The 20,912-nt window shown below is 47.2% G+C and overlaps 1 protein-coding gene across 7 annotated transcripts in view; it reads left to right on the forward strand.

Moving 5' to 3' along the window:
- The window catches only part of atf2 (activating transcription factor 2), a 226,610-nt gene that overhangs the window by 13,932 nt on the left and 191,766 nt on the right, over positions 1–20,912 (forward strand). The window contains exon 1 of one of the 7 annotated variants that reach the window (XM_038789359.1): positions 671–689. The exons of the other annotated variants lie outside the window; for them this stretch is intronic. The gene's annotated coding sequence lies outside the window, so the exon portion shown is untranslated. Of the gene's footprint in view, positions 1–670; positions 690–20,912 lie in introns of those variants that run through there. 7 annotated transcript variants of the gene reach the window in all.

Below are 20,912 nucleotides of genomic sequence, written 5' to 3' on the forward strand. Positions count from 1 at the left end.
TGTCAGACAAAATGTTCCTTTCATCTCAGTGACCACATGCCCATTGTCTCGCAGGATCTCCCAGCTGATGGGGCCAGGCCATCTCCAGTCTCCACAGCGCTTGGAAAACAGTAGGCTGCCACCACCCCGGATGTGTATCCTTGGAACACACTAAAAGTAGACCACTAAAGTTCAAGACTGAGGAGCACTGAACATTCACTGGGGGGGGTAGGGGGGTTTCACTGTGCGTGGTTCTCTGGAAGAATTTCCAAGTGCTGCAGCGAGCAGGAATTGCCCTCTGTTTCCCGGCGCTCGGCCCGGTGATGCAGGCAACAGTATTCAATGTTAATTGGTCCACTTAATGAGGCCTCATGGGCTTTCCGCTGCGAATGCCGGACCGCCAGCCACCCGTGAACAAGGTCGCTAACAAGCACTTAGGCTGCACTTGCTCAGCCAATCCCAGCCAGCTCGTAACAATGGCGCCAAGGAGACCGATCCCAAGATTCGGGGATGCTGCTCTGGTGAGGCTCCTGGACACGGTGGAGGTCAGGAGGGATGTCCTGTTCCCCCGAGGGTACCGGTGGGTGAGCCATAAGGCAGCCAGTGCTGCCTGGGACGAGGTGGTGGCAGCAGTCAGTACTGGCAGTGTGACCAGGAGGACTGGTCTCCAGTGTTGGAAGAAGGTCAACGATCTGCACCAGGCAGCCAGAGTGAGTAGCCACCAATGTCCCACCCCCCAATCCCTCCAGGCGACCCCCAACCCTCCCTCCATTCCCCTTCACCGTTCAGCACTCCCTCCACTGACGCCTTGAACCCTCCCTCCACCCCAAACGCCCCTTCAAACCAACCCCCCCACCCACCCTCACCCCACAACTGTTAACCACGCGTGTGGCTAACAATGCCCTCTCTGTATCCCCTCAGGAAAAGCTCTCCCATAATCGGCGCTGGGATGTCTGACTTGAGAATCCTCACCGACTTCAAGGAGCGGGCCTTGGAGGTGACTGGTGTGGCCAAGGACAGGGCGGTAACCCACGCAGAGCTTGGCGGACGCCGCAGAGGTGAGAAACCACTGGGCCTCACCGGAGGACCTGTCAAATGTGAGTAATGATTGCCTTACTGACTGACCCATCCTTTCCACTGACCACATATCCATTCTCCTGCAGGTTCACCAGCTGACGGCGGCGGTCCATCCCGGGCGGCCTCCTCCCCTGACTCCGAGGAGAACACTTCGGAGGAGAGCTCTGAGGATGCAACTGTTGTAGTCGTGGCACAGTTGTCATCCCCACCCTCCACCAGCACAGATATACTCACCTCAGTGCGACATGTTAGTGGTCAGGCTTCTGGTGAGCACTACACTGCTAATGATGTAGATCAGGTGGAGGCAGGAACCCCCAAGCAAGACAGCAGTCGGAGGTCTGCTGGATCCCTGGACCCAGCTGGGTCCCAGCCTGATGCTGCGCCCCTGGCACAGAGTTTCCCGGAGATCATGGGGAGCAGCCAGGGAATGTCGGCACCAGAGGACACCCGCCAGGAGCATCGAAGGCCATAGGACGAGGTAAGCAGCTGGCTGCCCCCGCCTCAGATGTGCATCCTGGGGAAACACCAAGACGTAGTGGTAGATCTAGGAGGGCCAGGGATGTTGAGCATCACTGAGGGCACTGGGTAGGGGGTGGCATTGGGGGGGGCGGCACTATTGGGAATGGGGTATTGTACAGCCCATGAAATAATTTTTGCACAACCATAATGTTGCCTCTGTCACTTTCTTCCGCGATGCGGGCTGACCTCCGACCCTTTGCCTGTCTCTCCAGGCAACGCCCCCCTCCCCATGGCACCAACCCACCCTTCGGCCATGGTCAAGTCTCGGCCTGAGACGTTGGCTGCAGCGTGGTGTTGACTTCCACACAGTGTCCAGACATCAAGCTTTGATTGGAATGCTAGGCAATAATTCCCACATGCTATGTGGCCCGCCTACCCACGGGAACCCACTTGGGATGTGTCAAGTGTTCACTTAACCATGATTGCCAATGCCATATTAGCGATAGTCTTCAGCCACGCAGCTAGAGGCCTCAACACTCGGTGAGAGTTATGGGTGATCGGTGGGGGTGGGGCAGACAGGCAGCGACAGGGGTTGGGAGCCAAGTGTTGGCACGGTGATGCGGTGAGTGTTTGCCCCCCCCCCGAGCATTGGGTTACGAGGCCAGCGCCCCCGGTCTCTTTGTTTGTGTGAAAAGATTGCTACACCCTCCTCGGCTCCCCACAGAAGTCCTTCCGTCAGGTTCACATTTTTAAAAAGGAGTACCAATCGGCGCCAGCGTGAGCACTCGCTGGGGAGGCCAATAAATGACAGGAGGCCTTTGGATGACAGATGGCTCTTGTTAATTTTATGCCAATGAGGCTTAAGTGGTGATAATTGGTTTCTCGCCACGCTACGGTGGGATTCCGAATTCGCCTGCAGGAGCAGGCCAGTTGCATCCCAAACATTGGCGCCTGGCGTGGTTCCCTTTTTTGCCTTCTCCCGCTATTCGCTGGCCTCATTTCACCCTTGAGCGCGAGTGCAATGAGGCCGGAGGATCACGACCACTATCTGGGAATGTAAAATGTTTACTATTAAAACATGTAATGCCCGATACATGTTAATCTTCACAGTGGGCCTGCCTGTCCCCCACCCCCTGTTGACCTCCACTCACCCCACCCCCTGGGCACAGTTCTCCATAGGGTGCCAAGTCCATGAGGACATGGCACAGGTGCTGCACTATTTCTCTCCTGAGATGGAGCCTCCTGCAATACCTGTTGTCTGTCATCTCCTTGAAAGACCAACGGTGTCTGTCCACCTTGGCCCGTCGCTGGCCTCCCCATCTGGGTCCCTCCTCTGCCTGGTGGGCAGCTGGGTGCCTGCACATGGGGCGCCGCCTCCAGCCTGCGGTGTCGCTGCTATCTTCTCCGGCTCCTGACCGCCTCGGCTGCCACCAGCAACATGAGGGTAGCGGTTGCGTGATTGACACCAGCAACCATTTGTGCATCTGCAAAGAATTAGAGAAGGAGATAGACCTACAATCAGTTTAGTCTTCCATCTCGGGACCCACAAATCTCCTAAGTCTCCCCCACCCTTGTGTGTCCCGTCTTCTGTCCGAGTGCCATTCATCGAGCCAGTTGTGCTGTCAAACCTCACCCTTCACACTCACCACCCCCCCCCCCCCCCCCCCCCCCCCCCCCGGCCATATCAGGAGCCCCTAGACCTCTGCCAAAACAAGGTGCCTTCCCCTGATTCACACGTACCCATTGGTCTCAAAAGGATCCTCAGTGCTGAAGCCCAGCTCATTAGTGTTTGATTGTTGGCAGCTGCCTGTATGACGCTGACGCTTCTAGAGTTAAGGCATCAAAGGACATGTTGTCCACTAATCATCCTCAGAGACATGGCACGTGTGTCCTCGAGGAGGCACTTGAGAGTTGAGAATATTTTGTTTATTAAACGGCCAACAGTAACAAAGATTTTAAAATAAAGTACGTAACAGTCCACATACCATACTAACTATTAAACAACAAGAAACATCACCATTCCATATTGGTACCAATACAAAACTATATCAGTCCATTTTCACCTGCAATAAAAAATTAATAAACACATGATATCACCCTTTGCAGGTTCCTCAACAGAAACAGAGGATAAGCGTGAGAATGTGTTATCATGTCCAGAACTTTCTTGAAGTGATCTGTCCATCAATGTGTGACTTGTTCCATGTATCAGTGCCATTCTCTGCCCAGGAGACGCAGCTGTGCAGGCCCTCCCACACGGCCCAATCTCACCGGAACCAAATACTAGCATCCACATATTCCACTGGTGCTCAAGGTGCAGTTGAACATCCTTGACTTCCAGCATGGTTAACCCACAGTCACGTGCCAGTTACATGGAACAGTCACCACACCAGCAAGAAAGACATCAGCAATCTGCAAAAGCTTTTCTTTAACAGTGTTAACAGGTGGCCCATTTGGATCAATGCCGCGCACCATGTCCCGCAGCATCTTCTTGCTTCAAACCGGATTGCCTTCTGGACTTAGATGTTTCCCTGAGCCCGGTACACCAAGACCCAGGTATCTTGGAAAAAATTGTCGTTCTTTCCGGCTACAGAAAAAGGAAACAGCAACAGCAGCCTGCAGGCATCTGTAACCACCAGCAGGAGCAAGCTGCAAACACAACCTGCAGCTGTGTAGTGCCATCATAACTAACAAGGCTAATCCTCATTTAAAATAGCCTTCATCTGTGACACCAGAGGCTATTCAGTCAAAAGGGATGAAACTGAATTTCAGAATAGAAAACCTTCCCCTCTCCCCGCCATCTTTGGGCGAGATCCAGAACTCGTCAATGGGAGCGGGCCAGGTGAATTGCAAACTGGTTCGTGCCCAGCACAAATCTTGATTTTGGCCTTTCCGTTCTTTACCTCTGTTATTTTGAATTCTGAGATATTGTCAGAAATTATCGCTAACATTTGGTCCCCATCAGTGCAAGATCACATGGCCGCTAATAATTGTCAAACCCACTGGTAATTGTTATCGGTGGCCTGCCCTCTTTCTGCTCCCAGCCTCTGACTGTTTTGCAGCACAATGCTGTATTGATGGTGTTCACCAGATTCGCACTGTTGTACCTCTCGCAAGATATTGACAACCGCATCGCCACGTGATCACCCAAGAACTTGATTGTAAACCAGCATATTTCATAGTTGCAACTCCCATTCCTAGAGCATGCTAAATAACAGGTTTTGCTGTGGTAGGGAAAAGAGAAGGAAATTAAATCACTTAAATCTTTTGGTTGCCATTTAGCTTTGTCAGTGTTGGAACAGTGTTAAAGATAGAGGCTAAGAATTTCCTCAGGCCGACATAAGCTTGGCAGAAACCCCAGATAGATACATACACAAGGGTTTTGCATTGAAGTTACATTGGATGATTGGGAGATTCTCAAGGAAATTCCCAAGAATTCTGACAAGTGTGTAAGAAAAATAATGAATCATTGTTAATGTTTCGTAAACAAGAAGTGTGTTCAGTTGCAGCTCGTTAGACCGCTTGACGGCTCTGGAGCTGCGGATGGACTCACTTTGGAGCATCCACGATGCTGAGGAGGTCGTGGATAGCACGTTTAGCGAGTTGGTCACACCGCAGGTGAAAGTTACTGAGGGAGATAGCAAATGGGTGACCAAAAGACAGAGCAAGAGTAGGAAGGCAGTGCAGGTGTCCCCTGCGGTCATCTCCCTGCAAAACAGATATACCGCTTTGAATACTGTTGAGGGAGATGGCTCACCAGGGGAAGGCAGCAGAGGCCAGGTTCATGGCACCGTGGCTGGCTCTGCTGCGCAGCAGGGCAGGAAGAAAAATGGCAGGGCTATAGTGATAGGGGACTCGATTGTAAGGGGAATAGATAGGCGGTTCTGTGGACGCAATCTAGACTCCAGGATGGTATGTTGCCTCCCTGGTGCAAGGGTCAAGGATGTCTCAGAGCGGCTGCAGGACATTCTGGGGGGGGGGGAGGGTGAACAGCCAGCTGTCGTGGTGCACATAGGCACCAACGATATAGGTAAAAAAGCGGAATTCAGGGAGTTAGGAGTTAAACTAAAAAGTAGGACCTCAAAGGTAGTAATCTCAGGATTGCTACCAGTGCCACGAGCTAGTCAGAGTAGGAATGTCAGGATAGATAGGATGAATGCGTGGCTCGAGAGATGGTGCAAGAGGGAGGGATTCAAATTCCTGGGGCATTGGGACCGGTTCTGGGGGAGGTGGGACCAGTACAAACCGGACGGTCTGCACCTGGGCAGGACTGGAACCGATGTCCTAGGGGGGATGTTTTCTAGAGCTGTTGGGGAGGGTTTAAACTAATGTGGCAGGGGGATAGGAACCGATGCAGGAAGTTGGAAGGTAGTAAAACAGGGACAGAAGCAAAAGGAAGTAAGGGGAAAAGTGCAAGGCAGAGAAGACATAGTCAAAAATCTAAAAGGGCGACAGTACAAGGTACAGTGACTGAGGGGAGCTCAGTGAATAGGCCCAGTAATAACAAAAGGAATAAAACTGGAGATGTTAAGATTCAAAACAGAGGTAAAAAAACCAACATAAGTGTACTTTACCTGAATGCTCGTAGTATTCGGAATAAAGTAAATGAGTTGATGGCACAAATCATCGTAAATGACTATGATTTAGTGGCCATTACTGAAACATGGTTAAAGGATGGTCACGACTGGGAGTTAAATATCCGAGGGTATCAAACTATTCGGAAGGACAGAGTGGATGGTAAGGGAGGTGGTGTTGCTCTGTTATTTAAGGATGACATCCGGGCAATAGTAAGGGATGACATCGGTGCTATGGAGGATAAGGTTGAATCCATTTGGGTGGAAATCAGGAATAGTAAGGCGAAAAAGTCACTGATAGGAGTAGTCTATCGGCCACCAAATAGTAACGTTATGGTGGGGCAGGCAATAAACAAAGAAATAACTGATGCATGTAGAAATGGTACAGCAGTTATCATGGGGGATTTTAATCTACATGTCGATTGGTTTAACCAGGTCGGTCAAGGCAACCTTGAGGAGGAGTTTATAGAATGTATCCGCGATAGTTTCCTAGAACAGTATGTAATGGAACCTACGAGGGAACAAGCGGTCCTAGATCTTGTCCTGTGTAATGAGACAGGATTGATTCATGATCTCATAGTTAGGGATCCTCTCGGAAGGAGCGATCACAATATGGTGGAATTTAAAATACAGATGGAGGGTGAGAAAGTAAAATCAAATACTAGTGTTTTGTGTTTAAACAAAGGAGATTACAAGGGGATGAGAGAAGAACTAGCTAAGGTAGACTGGGAGCTAAGACTTTATGGTGGAACAGTTGAGGAGCAGTGGAGAACCTTCCAAGCGATTTTTCACAGTGCTTTTTGTTTATACCAACAAAAAGGAAGAACGGTAGAAAGAGGGAAAATCGATCGTGGATATCTAAGGAAATAAGGGAGAGTATCAAATTGAAGGAAAAAGCATATAAAGTGGCAAAGATTGCTGGGAGATTAGAGGCCTGGGAAATCTTTAGGGGCAACAGAAAGCTACTAAAAAGCTATAAAGAAGAGTAAGATAGAGTATGAGAGTAAACTTGCTCAGAATATAAAAACAGACAGTAAAAGTTTTTACAAATATATAAAACAAAAAAGAGTGGCTAAGGTAAATATTGGTCCTTTAGAGGATGAGAAGGGAGTTTTAATAATGGGAGATGAGGAAATGGCTGAGGAACTGAACAGGTTTTTTAGGTCGGTCTTCACAGTGGAAGACACAAATAACATGCCAGCGACTGATAGAAATGAGGCTATGACAGGTGAGGACCTTGAGAGGATTGTTATCACTAAGGAGGTAGTGATGGGCAAGCTAATGGAGCTAAAGGTAGACAAGTTTCCTGGCCCTGATGGAATGCATCCCAGAGTGCTAAAAGAGATGGCTAGGGAAATTGCAGATGCACTAGTGATAATTTACCGAAATTCACTAGACTCTGGGGTGGTCCCGGTGGATTGGAAATTAGCAAACGTGACACCACTGTTTAAAAAAGGAGGTAGGCAGAAAGCAGGAAATTATAGGCCAGTGAGCTTAACTTCGCTAGTAGGGAAGATGCTGGAATCTATCATCAAGGAAGAAATAGCGAGACATCTGGATAGAAATTGTCCCATTGGGCAGACACAGCATGGGTTCATAAAGGGCAGGTCATGCCTAACTAATTTAGTGGAATTTTGTGAGGACATTACCAGTGCAGTAGATAATGGGGAGCCGATGGATGTGGTATATCTGAATTTCCAGAAAGCCTTTGACAAGGTGCCACACAAAAGGTTGCTGCATAAGATAAAGATGCATGGCATTAAGGGTAAAGTAGTAGCATGGATAGAGGATTGGTTAATTAATAGAAAGCAAAGAGTGGGGATTAATGGGTGTTTCTCTGGTTGGCAATCAGTAGCTAGTGGTGTCCCTCAGGGATCCATGTTGGGCCCACAATTGTTCACAATTTACATAGATGATTTGGAGTTGGGGACCAAGGGCAATGTGTCCAAGTTTGCAGATGACACTAAGATGAGTGGTAAAGCGAAAAGTGCAGAGGATACTGGAAGTCTGCAGAGGGATTTGGATAGGTTAAGTGAATGGGCTATGGTCTGGCAGATGGAATACAATATTGACAAATGTGAGGTTATCCATTTTGGTAGGAATAACAGCAAACGGGATTATTATTTAAACGATAAAATATTAAAGCATGCCGCTGTGCAGAGAGACTTGGGTGTGCTAGTGCATGAGTCACAGAAGGTTGGTTTACAGGTGCAACAGGTGATTAAGAAGGCAAATGGAATGTTGTCCTTCATTGCTAGAGGGATGGAGTTTAAGACTAGGGAGGTTATGTTGCAATTGTATAAGGTGTTAGTGAGGCCACACCTGGAGTATTGTGTTCAGTTTTGGTCTCCTTACTTGAGAAAGGACGTACTGGCACTGGAGGGTGTGCAGAGGAGATTCACTAGGTTAATCCCAGAGCTGAAGGGGTTTGATTATGAGGAGAGGTTGAGTAGACTGGGACTGTACTCGTTGGAATTTAGAAGGATGAGGGGGGATCGTATAGAAACATTTAAAATTATGAAGGGAATAGATAGGATAGATGCGGGCAGGTTGTTTCCACTGGCGGGTGAAAGCAGAACTAGGGGACATAGCCTCAAAATAAGGGGAAGTAGATTTAGGACTGAGTTTAGGAGGAACTTCTTCACCCAAAGGGTTGTTAATCTATGGAATTCCTTGCCCAGTGAAGCAGTTGAGGCTCCTTCATTACATGTTTTTAAGGTAAAGATCGATAGTTTTTTGAAGAATAAAGGGATTAAGGGTTATGGTGTTCGGGCCGGAAAGTGGAGCTGAGTCCCCAAAAGATCAGCCATGATCTCATTGAATGGCGGAGCAGGCTCGAGGGGCCAGATGGCCTACTCCTGCTCCTAGTTCCTATGTTCTTATGTATGCTCTCCAATAATGTTTCCTTTAGGCACTTTGGATTTAAGTTCTACCATTCCCAGTTTACTCAACATGGGATATCTTTGGTAGTAGACTATGCGAGGAGAATGTGCTAGTGTCTTTTCTCCAAGCACTTCTAAAACTCCCAGGATGAAAGAAAGCTTCTGAGCCGAACAAACAACAGTATTTGCCAAAGGGGACTTACAGAGTTTGCCTAATTGACAGAAAACCTATTATTTACAGAGTATCCTAGTAATTGCTGTTAATAAGTCTTGTCCCCTTCTTCCTCTTTCACTCATCCCATACCTGACCATGGAAAAGGACAGACAACACTAAAAGTCATGTAAATTTTGTACTTGCACAATAATAGTGCAAATATGCTCTCTGTGCATAGAAGTAACTACCACATTCTGCAATTGCAGCTCAGAGACTTGGGCGGAAAATGCCTTTGCTAATGATTTTAGCACTAGGAAATGTTTCTACCCAGCTTATGATCTGGATATTGATTTGCACTTCCAATAGCCAAATTAAACAATACTGACTCACTTCAACCATACTTTACTGTGGAACTTTTGTCACATTCTGTTCCTATTCCAGTTCATATTAATTAAACTACTGTGCCCAGCCATGTCTTGCATTCTTTCTTTGAATTTACTTCCTGTCCTGTGTCCCACTTAATTCATAGGATGTGCCACTAAATATTATGAAGGTCATGTTATGCCTGTAAAGCTAATTGGAAAGTGAACACTTAATATTTCATGTTGCTGTCTTTTTTTTAAAAAACCTTCCGTTATAACCTTGCGAGGAGGGGTAAAAATTAACTCACCTGATTCACTATTCTAGGTCTGGCTGTATTGGGCTTCTGTTGTGAATTTAGCTGTAATTGTAATAAAAGCAAAATTGTAACCCTCATTCATGCAGTGGACACCTTCCCTCAGGCCCTGCTACGCACTTGTACAGACAGTAGAAAACAAGGAAAGACTTGAAGATTTTTTATAGTCAGTGGAGAAAATGAACAATCAAATAAATATACAGTCAACAGTCCTTTGGCTGGTTTTGATGCAGTGATTCTACATTGTGGCCATTTTGTTCATTTGGCCTTCCTGGGTGTAGCTCTAAGGGGCTGATTTCAATGTTTTATCCCTAAAAGATCTTGGTTTGCAGTGGATTTCTTTTAATAGAATGGTTACTCTGCAATTTATGTGTGCAATACTTCCAAGAGAGAAACATGGCTCTTGCAACCTTTCAGTATATCCTTCTGATGTCTGCTTTGACTTGATAAAAAGAAGTTTAAAAAAAGTCTTGCTGAGTTTATATTTCAGAGGAATTTGACTACCGCGTCTGCTGTAGTCATTATGTTGTAGTAATAATATTTTTGATGTCTCATCTTAGAAACATTTGAAGAATAATAGTGTAGAGTCAATAGGAGATAAGAGTCTTTCATCCTCCATGGGCGTGCGGGGAGGAGTTGCATCTGTTCATTTTCATTCCACTTGGGGTGAAATGTTAGTTGTATATTCAGCTGTCTGGCAGTCTTTCCATTCTCTTAATGGGATTACAGTCTCCCACATCATGTAGTGCGCATCTCAGCCTTGCCAGGCCGCTTCTTTGTTCTGAATTTAATTTGGTGAATATGGTGTAAAATTCCTTGAAATTTCGGTGTTTACTATCCAGATGGTAGGCAGTTCAATCTGGGCATCAACCAGGCCTCTCTATAGTTCATAGTTTGTCCTCCGGTTATTTTGCTATCTTCCATGCTTGTCCCTTTCTGGCTTTACTAATGCTTTCTAACATGTTGACATGCCACTGTATTTTATTATTAAAATCTGGGGTGTTGATTAAATAGTTTACTTCCCCAGTTCTCGTTGCTATCCTGTTGCTATCCTGGACCACTGAACTAAACTTTTAGAGGTTCACCCTGGTAGGAGCACTAGCACAGTCTGCTGACTGAAGGGTTCGGCATGTTTGTTTGGCCATTATTTTTCATACCTGTTTGGGAGGCTAAGTGCCCCTGAGCCAATTCACAGACTCTTGTGAGCCACTCATGGAACACATGAAATGAAAATCGTTTATTGTCACGAGTAGGCTTCAATGAAGTTACTGTGAAAAGCCTCTAGTCGCCACATTCCGGCGCATATCCGGGGAGGCTGGTATGGGAATCGAACCGTGCTGCTGGCCTGCTTGGTCTGCTTTAAAAGCCAGCGATTTAGCCCAGTGAGCTAAACCAGCCAACAGTCCAACATGGAAACTGTCTTCTGTTGTAAAGATTTGTCCTTGATTAGTTTCATGGGGCCCCTTGGTGTCTGCAACCTAATTCAAAAGGAGTAAAGCTGGAGAACTCATTGGCGAACTGAAGAAAATCCAGTCCTTTACCGCAATCAAGGGGATACGAGTTACAGTATTCCCTGATCATTGTTTTTAGGTTCTGATTCTTGTGGCTGAAGATGGCATGAGGACTTTAGCTGGGTTAGACCGAGGTTACCTATTACTTCCTGGAAAATTCTGAACGTGAAATTAGAGCCCTGATCATACTGGATCTTGGCGGATAGCTCATATTGAGTAAAGAATTGTAATAATCCCTCCACCACTACCCTAGCAGAGATAGTTCTCTGGGGAATGGCCTCTGGGAATCGGGTAGGTACATCCATAATAGCAAGAATATACCGGTAGCCCCACTTTGTTTTTGGCTTGGGTCAACACAGCCTACTAGCACCTTGCTGAAGAATTCCCCAAAGGTAGATATGGGAATCATAGGTGCAAGCTAAATCGCAGGCTGTGGTTTCCTCACTATCTGTCAGGTTTTGCAGAACTTCACCACATTTTTGTGGAGGTGTGCCCAATAAAAGTGCTGGCTTATGTGGGCTTGGGTTTTTCTTTTACCGACATGTCCTGCTGTCGGGATTTCATGGTGTTTATCCGAGAAATTGAGAAACAGCTATTTTGTGCAGTAACCCCCGTCAGATCCAATTCAATGAGATTGAGGATAGAAATGTTGTTCATAGTGAAACGATCGATAATTTACATCCTTGTCAAGATTGCGCAGAATTGGGGAAAAATGTTGAAGGTAAGTACATTTAAAAATCTGGTAACCATTCATAGAGTGTTACATCACTTAGGGTATCATATAATAATTTATTCAAAATTTACAATTAACTCTGCAGTACCAAATGTGTGCCAATCAAATAATACTTCTGTTAAGAACAGAAAAGTTATGCAACCGTAATGAAATCAACCAAACAGCCTCTCCTCATTCCTCCTACCAAATTAATCATTTCACACTTCTCTGCATTAAATTGCACTGGTCAGCTGTGTGCCCATTCTACCAGCCTAAGTCCTTGTGAAATTTATCCCGATCTTCCTCATAGTTCAAAATATTTCCAAGTTTTGATTCATCAACAAAAAATGGTGTCCTGTACACCAGGGTTTTCAGTGTGGGTCACGACCCGCAGGTGGCTGCCGGAAGGACCGCGGTGGCCTTGTTTGCAGGAGAAATGGCAATTGGGCTGTGTGCAGTTTTCCGACCATAAGAAAGCTAGACCTCAAAAATGCATACTGAATGCTGCCTTCGTTGGACAGGGCATTGAGTATAAAAACTGGCAAGTCATGCTTTTGGGCAGCACGGTAGCATGGTGGTTAGCATAAATGCTTCACAGCTCCAGGGTCCCAGGTTCGATTCCCGGCTGGGTCACTGTGCGGAGTCTGCACGTCCTCCCCGTGTGTGCGTGGGTTTCCTCCGGGTGCTACGGTTTCCTCCCACAGTCCAAAGATGTGCGGGTTAGGTGGATTGGCCATGATAGATTGCCCTTGGTGTCCAAAGTTGCCCTAAGTGTTGGGTGGGGCTGCTGGGTTGTGGGGATAGGGTGGAGGTGTTGACCTTGGGTAGGGTCCTCTTTCCAAGAGCCGGTGCAGACTCGATGGGCCGAATGGCCTCCTTCTGCACTGTAAATTCTATGATAATGGCCTTCAAGCCCTCCACTATATCTTCAAGCCCGATTGGGGCCCCCAGCCCTTCGACCCGCTCCCCGTCCACCTTTGCGAAATTCAGCCCCTCCAAGAAGTGCCTCATCCCCTCCGGCCCCGTAGGGGTTCCGACCTGTACAGCCTGCTGTAGAAATCCCTAAACGCCTTATTCACCCCTACTGAATCACCAACCAGGTTCCCATCTCCGTCTTTACTTTCCCTAGCTGCCTCCCTCTTCCTGAGCTGCTGTGCAAGCATTCTGCTGGCCTTCTCTCCATGTCCATAGATCGCCCCCCCTCGCCTTTCTCAGCTGCTCCACCGCCCTCCCTGTGGTCAGCAAGCTATACTCCGCCTGTAACCTCCGGCGTTCCCTTAAAAGCCCTACCTTTGAGGTCTCCGCATTCCTTCTATCAATCTGTAGTATCTCCTTTACCAGTCAGTCCGTCTCTGCCCTGTTCACCTTCTCCCTATGGGCCCGGATCGAGATCAGCTCCCCCCTGACCACCGCCTTCAGTGCTTCCCGCACCACCGTTGCTGAAATTTCCCCCGTGTCGTTGACTTGCAGGTAGCTCTGAATACATTTCTTCAGCCACCCGCACACCCCCTCATCCGCCAAAAGTCCCACATCCAATCTCCAGTGCGGACGCTGGTTACTGTCTATAACGACAATTTCTGGAGGTATTGTTTTGTCAACTGTGTTGGTAAATGAGAGAAGTTCAGATTTTGAAAGAGAAGTTGTGGGTGAAAAATTCCTTTCGAGGTTGAGACACCAGAGACAGTTATTAACTTACAGCTGACTCCAAATGAAAAGACAAAACCAATTTTACTTGGCCTCTGACAGCACATTAAAAGTACACCAAAAGTCAATGGGACTGTCAACATTCTGGAGTCCATCTCTTAGGAGTATCCAGTGCTGAGTAAAACGAGCATTTTGTTGCTATTGCCCTTCACGACAACCTACATGTGCAAGATTGGATTTTCTGTTCAAAGATGGAGGTGGCACAAAGGAACTGTCTGAACTCTGCACCTGATATGCACACTGCCCTCTCCTGTGAATCTGATTGAGGTGTGCGGCATGGTGGCACAGCTATTAGCACTACTGTCTCTATGCCAGGGACCCGGATTAGATTCTGATCTCGGGTGGCTGTCTGTGTGGACTTTTCACATTCTCCCGTATCTGTGTGGTTATCTCTGGGTGCTCCAGTTTCCTCCCACAGTCCAAAGGTTTGCAGGTTAGGTAGAATGCCCGTGCTTAATTTCCCTTTAATGCCCAAAGGCTAGGTTAGAATCATAGAATTTACATAGAACATACAGAACAGAAGGAGGCCATTCGACCCATCAAGTCTGCACCGACCCACCTAAGCCCTCGCTTCCACCCCTATCCCCGTAACCCAACAACGCCGCCAAACCTTTTGGACACTAAGGGCAATTTATCATGGCCAATCCACCTAACCTGCATGTCTTTGGACTGGGAAGAAACCGGAGCACCCGGAGGAAACCCACGCAGACACGGGGAGAATGTGCAGACTCCACACAGACGGTGAGCCAAGCTAGAAATTGAACCTGGGTCCCTGGAGCTGTGATGCAACTGTGCTAACCACTGTGCTGCTATGCCCCCTGATTAGGTGGGTTTGTGGGGCTAGGGCCTAGGTAGGATGCACTTTCAGAGGGTCAGTGCAGTCTCGATGGGCCAAATGGCTTCCTTCTGCATTGAGGGATTTGATGAGTGAGATCATGAGGATCAAGCAGGCCCCTTTCGCATTCAAGGTAAATGAACGTGGCATGTGACACAAAGGTCGGCCAGCTTGGGTCCTGAAGATTGACAAAAGTGGGCCCTGGGAAAAAAAGTTTCAAGAACACTGCTGTACACCAAGACTAGGTCATTAGCAGAGATCAAGAAAAGCGGTAGCACTAACACTGACCTTTGGGGAACTTCACTAAATATCTTCCTGCAGCCTGTGAAAACAACTGTTCACCATTACTTTCTGTTTCCTGTAACTTAGTCAACTTCGTATCCATGCTGCCACTGTCCTTTTTATTCCCCAGCTTCAACTTTGTGGACAAGCCTGTTAAGAGGGACTATATCAAATGTATTTTAGAAGTCCATGTACATCATATCAACCACATGACCCTCATCAATCCTTTCTGTTACCTCACCATAAAACTCAAGCAAGTTAGTTAAACATGATTTGCCTTTAACAAATCCATGCTGGCTTTTCTTAATTAGTCCACATTTCTCCAAGAGACTGTTAATTTCAAAATATTCTCTTACCCCACAGAGGTTAAATTTACTGGCCTGTAGTTTACAGGCTATCCTTACACCCTTTTTTGAACAAAATAATTCTTCAGTCCTCTGGAGCTAACCCTGTATTTAAGGAGGATTGGAAGATTGTGGCCAGAGCATCTGCAATTTCCACCTTTCTTCGGTATCCTTGGATGGATCTCATCCAGCCCAGATTTGTTAACTTTTAAGCATAACAAGGTAGCACAGTGGGTAGCACTGTTGCTTCACAGCTCCAGGGTCCCAGGTTCGATTCCCAGCTTGGGTCACTGGACGTGGAGTCTGAACGTTCTCCAAGTGTCTGCGTGGGTTTCCTCTGGGTGCTCCTGTTTCCTCCCACAAGTCCCGAAAGACATGCTGTTAGGTCAATTGGACATTAAGAATTCTCCCTCTATGTACCTGAACAGGCGCCGGAGTGTGGCGACTAGGGGATTTTCACAGTAACGTCATTGCAGTGTTAATGTAAGTCTACTTGTGACAATAAAGATTATTATTATTCATCAACCCTGCTTTATAATTTTTTAGCCATCCAATGTCTGAGCAATCTCCTCTTTCATTGTGACTTAGAACGTAGAACCTAAAATTTACAGTGCAGAAGGAGGCCATTCGGCCCATCGAATCTGCACCGGCTCTTGGAAAGAGCACACTACCCAAGCCCAAACCTCCACCGTATCCCCATAATCCAGTAACCCCACCCAACACTAAGGGCAATTTTGGAGACTAAGGACAATTTAGCATGGCCAATTCACCTGACCTGCACATCTTTGGACTGTGGGAGGAAACCAGAGTACCCAGAGGAAACCCACGCACACACGGGGAGAACGTGCCGACTCCACACAGACAGTGACCCAAACCAGGAATCGAACCTGGGACCCTGGAGCTGTGAAGCAATTGTGCTAACCACCATGCTACCGTGCTGCAGAATCTTCTTCCTTGACAAAGACAAATTCAAATTGTTAATTTAGTGCCTCAACCATGATCTCTGCTTCCATGTGTAAATTTCCTTTTAGGTCCTTAAATGGCCCCACTTCTTTTAACGCACTTTAATTGTTTATATGCCAATTGAAGACTTTTGGATTCCCTTTTAGGTTAGCAGCCAGTCTCTTCTTACACTCTCCCTGCTTCTATTTTTTTTACTCCCACTGAGCAGAGAGGCTGCTGCCAGGGTTTAAACTAACTCGCCAGGGGGTTGGGATCCTGAGCGAAGGTTCAGCAGGAATAGATGCGCAGACAAAATTTGAAGTGACATCAAGTGAGTCAGAAAGACATAGAATTTCTGGACCAGTTAAGTCACAAGGGAGTTTGGCAAGATTGGATGATATTTATTTTAATGCAAGGAGTCTGATGAACAAGGCAGGTGAGTTGAGAGCACAAATTAAAACATGGGGCGCGATTCTCCGCTCCCCAGGCTGGGTGGGAGAATCGTGGGAGGGCCGCTCTGGCACCCCCCGCGATTCTCCCCCCCCCCCCCCCCAAAATGGCGTGTTGCGTTTTGTGAGATGCCGCTCGGAGAATCGCGGTTCGCCGTTTTTCACGGCGACCGCGATTCTCTGGCCCGGATGGGCCGAGCGGCTTGCCCACCGATCGTCAGGCCGGCATCTCCAAGAGACACACTCTTTCCCCTCCGCCGCCCTGCAAGATCAAGCCGCCACGTCTTGCAGGGCAGCGGAGGGGAAGACAGCAACCGCGCATGCGCGGGTTGGAGCCGGCCAACCTGCGCATGCACGGCTGACGTCATTAGGCGCCGCCGGCCGCGTCATTCTCGGCTGAGATTTACGGAACGCCGCTCCTAGCCCCCTGGGGGGGGGAGAATAGGGGACGAGGAGCGGCCTCCGGGTTTCACGACGGCGACGGCCTTTGCGGAGAATTCCGCCCACGGGGTATGATTCATTGAGCTCATTGAAACATGGCTGAGAGAGGCAGGATTGGCAGCTCAATCTTCCAGGATACAAGAGCATCAGGCAAGACAGGAAAGGAGGCAAGGGTGAGGGCCACAATTTTGATTAGGGAGTCAATTACAACAGTAAGGAGGGACAACATCTTGGAAGACTCTTCAAATGAAGCCATATGGGTAGAACTTAAAAACCAAAATGGAGCAATCACATTGCTGGGAGTGTTCTATAGGCCCCTTAACAATCGAGAGAAATAGGGTAGGGATAGTGGTTTCAACTTCTCAAATATTAACTGGGGTCAATTTATTGCAAAAGGTTTAGAGGGAGCGGAATTTTAAAAATGCGTCCAGGATAACTTTTTAAGCCAGTGCATGGAAGATTCTGCAAGAGAAGGGGCGGGCAGTCCTGGAGTTATAAGGTAATGAAGCCAGGCTGATGCATTAATGAGGGAATATTTTGGAGACTGTGATCATAACTCCATTAGATTCAAAATTGTTGTAGAGAAAGACAAGGATGGGCTTGAAATCAAAGTTCTGAACGGTGTGTGTGGGGGGGGGGGGAAAGGTCGATTTTAATAAGATCAGATATGATTTAGCCAGAGTGGACCGGGAGCAGATACTTCAGGTAAATGTGTGACAGAACAGTGGGACGCATTCAAGAAGGAAATAGGGAGAGTGCAGGGCCAATATGTTCCAATCGAAAAAAAGGATGGGACCAACAAATTCAGTGAACCCTGGTATATGCAGCATTGGATAAGGAGAAAAAGAGAGGCTTATGGCAGATATCGGGGACTGAAAACAGAAGCCCTAGAGGCGTATAGAATGTGCAAGAGGGAACTTTAAAAGGAGAGCAAAAAGGGACATGAAAGGATACTGGTAAAATAAAGGAAAATCCTAAGTTGTTTTATAAGGTGGATTGGCCATGATAAATTGCCCTTAGTGTCCAAAATTGCCCTTAGTGTTAGGTGGGGTTATTGGGTTATGGGGATAGGGTGGAGGTGTTGACCTTGGGTAGGGTGCTCTTTCCAAGAGCCGGTGCAGACTCAATGGGCCGAATGGCCTCCTTCTGCACTGTAAATTCTATGATCTATGATCTATGATAAGTACATTAAGGGTAAAAGGATAACTAGGGAAAGAGTAGGGCCTGTTAAGGACCACAGTGGGAATTTGTAGATCCGGAGGACATAGGTAGGGTTCTAAATAAATACTTTGTGTTGGTGTTCACCAGTGAAAGGGCCGGAGTGGGCCTAGGAATCAGGGAGAAGGACTGTAATAAAATTAAAGAGATTAACATAGACAGAGAAGAGGTTCTGTGTGGTCAGGCAGGCGTAAAAGTAGACAAATCTCCAGGGCCAGGCGAAATGTATCCCAAGCTGTTGAGTGAGGCAAAGGAAGAAATGGGAGGGTGGCAATAATTTTCAGATTATGTCAATGGGCATAATGCATTTGGAGGGCAATGCATTTAACGTAGTCTACTTGGACGCCAGCAAAGGCTTCTGATAAGGTCCCACTTGGGAGATTGATAACAAAGGCGAAAGCGCATGGGAACCAAGGAAATTTGTCAAATTAGATCCAGAATTGGCTGAGTGGCAGGAAGGAGAGGGTGATGGTCAAAGGGTGTTTTTCTGACTGAAAGCCTGTATCCAGTGGGGTCGTGTCTTGGGGCTCTTGCTGTTTGTGGTTTATATAACTGATTTAGATATGAATGTAGGAGGTTGATCAGTAGGTTCGCGGAAGATACGAATATTGGTGGGGTGGTAAATAGTGAAGAGGACTACAGGAGGATATAGACAGGCTGGTCAGATGGATTGATCAGTGGCAAATGGAATTCAACCCGGATAAGTGTGAGGTGATGGACTTGGACAGGATAAACAAGGCAAGGTAATACATGATAAATTGGATTGGATTGGATTTTGTTTATTGTCACATGTACCGAAGTACAGTGAAAAGTAATTTTCTGCGAGCAGCTCAACAGATCATTAAGTACATGAAAATAAAATAAAATAAAATAAATTATATAATAGGGCAACACAAGGTACACAATATAACTACATAAACACCGGCATCGGGTGAAGCATACAGGGGTGTAGTGTTAAGCAGGTCAGTCCATAAGAGGGTCATTTAGGAATCTGGTAACAGCGTGGAAGAAGCTGTTTTTGAGTCTGTTTGTGCGTGTTCCCAGACTTTTGTACCTCTTGCCCGATGAAATGACCAGGACTCTGGGACGCACTAAGATCATAGATACATAGGTAGCAGGGTAGGTAGATACAGTGGTTAAGAAGGCATGTGGTATGCTTGCCTATATTAACTGTGGCATAGAGTTTTAGATCATCAAAATTTTGCTTAGAATACGTAGGTGGTTGTTTTTGACCGAGGTAGATGCGATGGACCAAAGGGCCTTTTCTGTGCTGTAGACCTCCCAAGACTGACTCTTAGTCCTACCTAATACCTCACTATTTCTTTAAAAAAATATATTTTTATTAAGGCATTTATAAATAGATACATAAATGCAATCCAAAACCAAGGAAAAGAGAACAAACAGAAAATCACCTGGCCAATAAATAACATCACACCATCCCACTCACCCTGTCGTTCCCCTCCATCCACTCTGCCTCTCCCGTTTTTACCCCTTATAAATTGCAGCCCCCCCCCAACCCCCTCCCCACTGCTGACTTCGGAACTATCTTTGAAGAAGTCACCAAACAGCTTCCATCTCTGGACGAACAACCCCCCCCCCACAGACCCTCTCAAGGCGAACTTAATCTTTTCACGCTTCAGGAATTCCGCGAGGTCGCTCACCCACACTCCCCATGTGGGAGCACATCCCATCTCTTACAATTACCAATTATCTGCTCAACCAACCAACCAAGTTCAATTTGTGCAAATGTTCCGATCTGCATGCCACCTGAAAGCCCAAGTATCTAAAGTTCGTCCCCACCAGATTAAACGGCAGCTCGCCCAGCCTGCCCTTGTTTGAATCGGGAAAATCTCACTCTTCCCCATGTTTAATTTATACCCAGTAAACCAGCCAAACAAACTCCTCCAGGATGTTCATGATCCCCTTAATGCTACCCAATGGGTCTGAAATGTAAAGTAGCAAATTGTCCGCGTATAACAAACTCTATGCCCCCCCACCCCCCACTATCCCGTTGCAACTCCTCGATGCTCTAAGTACCATTGCCAGTGGCTCTATCGCTCTGGAAAAAAGCACCAGGGAGAGTGGACATCCCTGCCTTGTCCCATGATGTAATCTAAAATACCCCAAGCTCACCCGATTCGTCCTTACTCTTGCTACTGGCACCCTATATAGCAACCGGATCCAATCCACAAACTACTGCCCAAACCCGAACCGACCCAGACCTTCCCACAAATATTCCCATTCTACCCTATCAAAGGTTTTCTCTGCATCCGTAGCAACCTCCACATTCTGCCCCATTAGGGCCATCATAATCACATTTAATAAGCGCCTGACATTCGCTGACAAATGCCTCCCCTTACAAATCCCATCTGGTCCTCTCGAACATCCCGGTACACAGCCCTCGATCCGTGAGGCAAAGATCTTTACCAGCAGTTCGGCATCCACAATTAGCAGCGAAATTGGGTGATAAGACCCACACTGCTCGGGTCCTTATCCTTCTTCAGAATTAAGGATATTTAGGCTTGCGATAACATAGGGGGAAGCTCTTCCTTCTTCCTCGCATCATTATATGCCCTTACCAGCTGGGACCCCAGGTCCCCCAAAAACCTCTTATAAAATTCCACCAGGAACCCATCCGGACCTGGGGCCTTCCCTGCCTGCATCGCCCCCAAACCC

This window comes from Scyliorhinus canicula, chromosome 2 (genome assembly GCF_902713615.1).
Source record: "Scyliorhinus canicula chromosome 2, sScyCan1.1, whole genome shotgun sequence".
Classification (NCBI taxonomy): domain Eukaryota; kingdom Metazoa; phylum Chordata; class Chondrichthyes; order Carcharhiniformes; family Scyliorhinidae; genus Scyliorhinus; species Scyliorhinus canicula.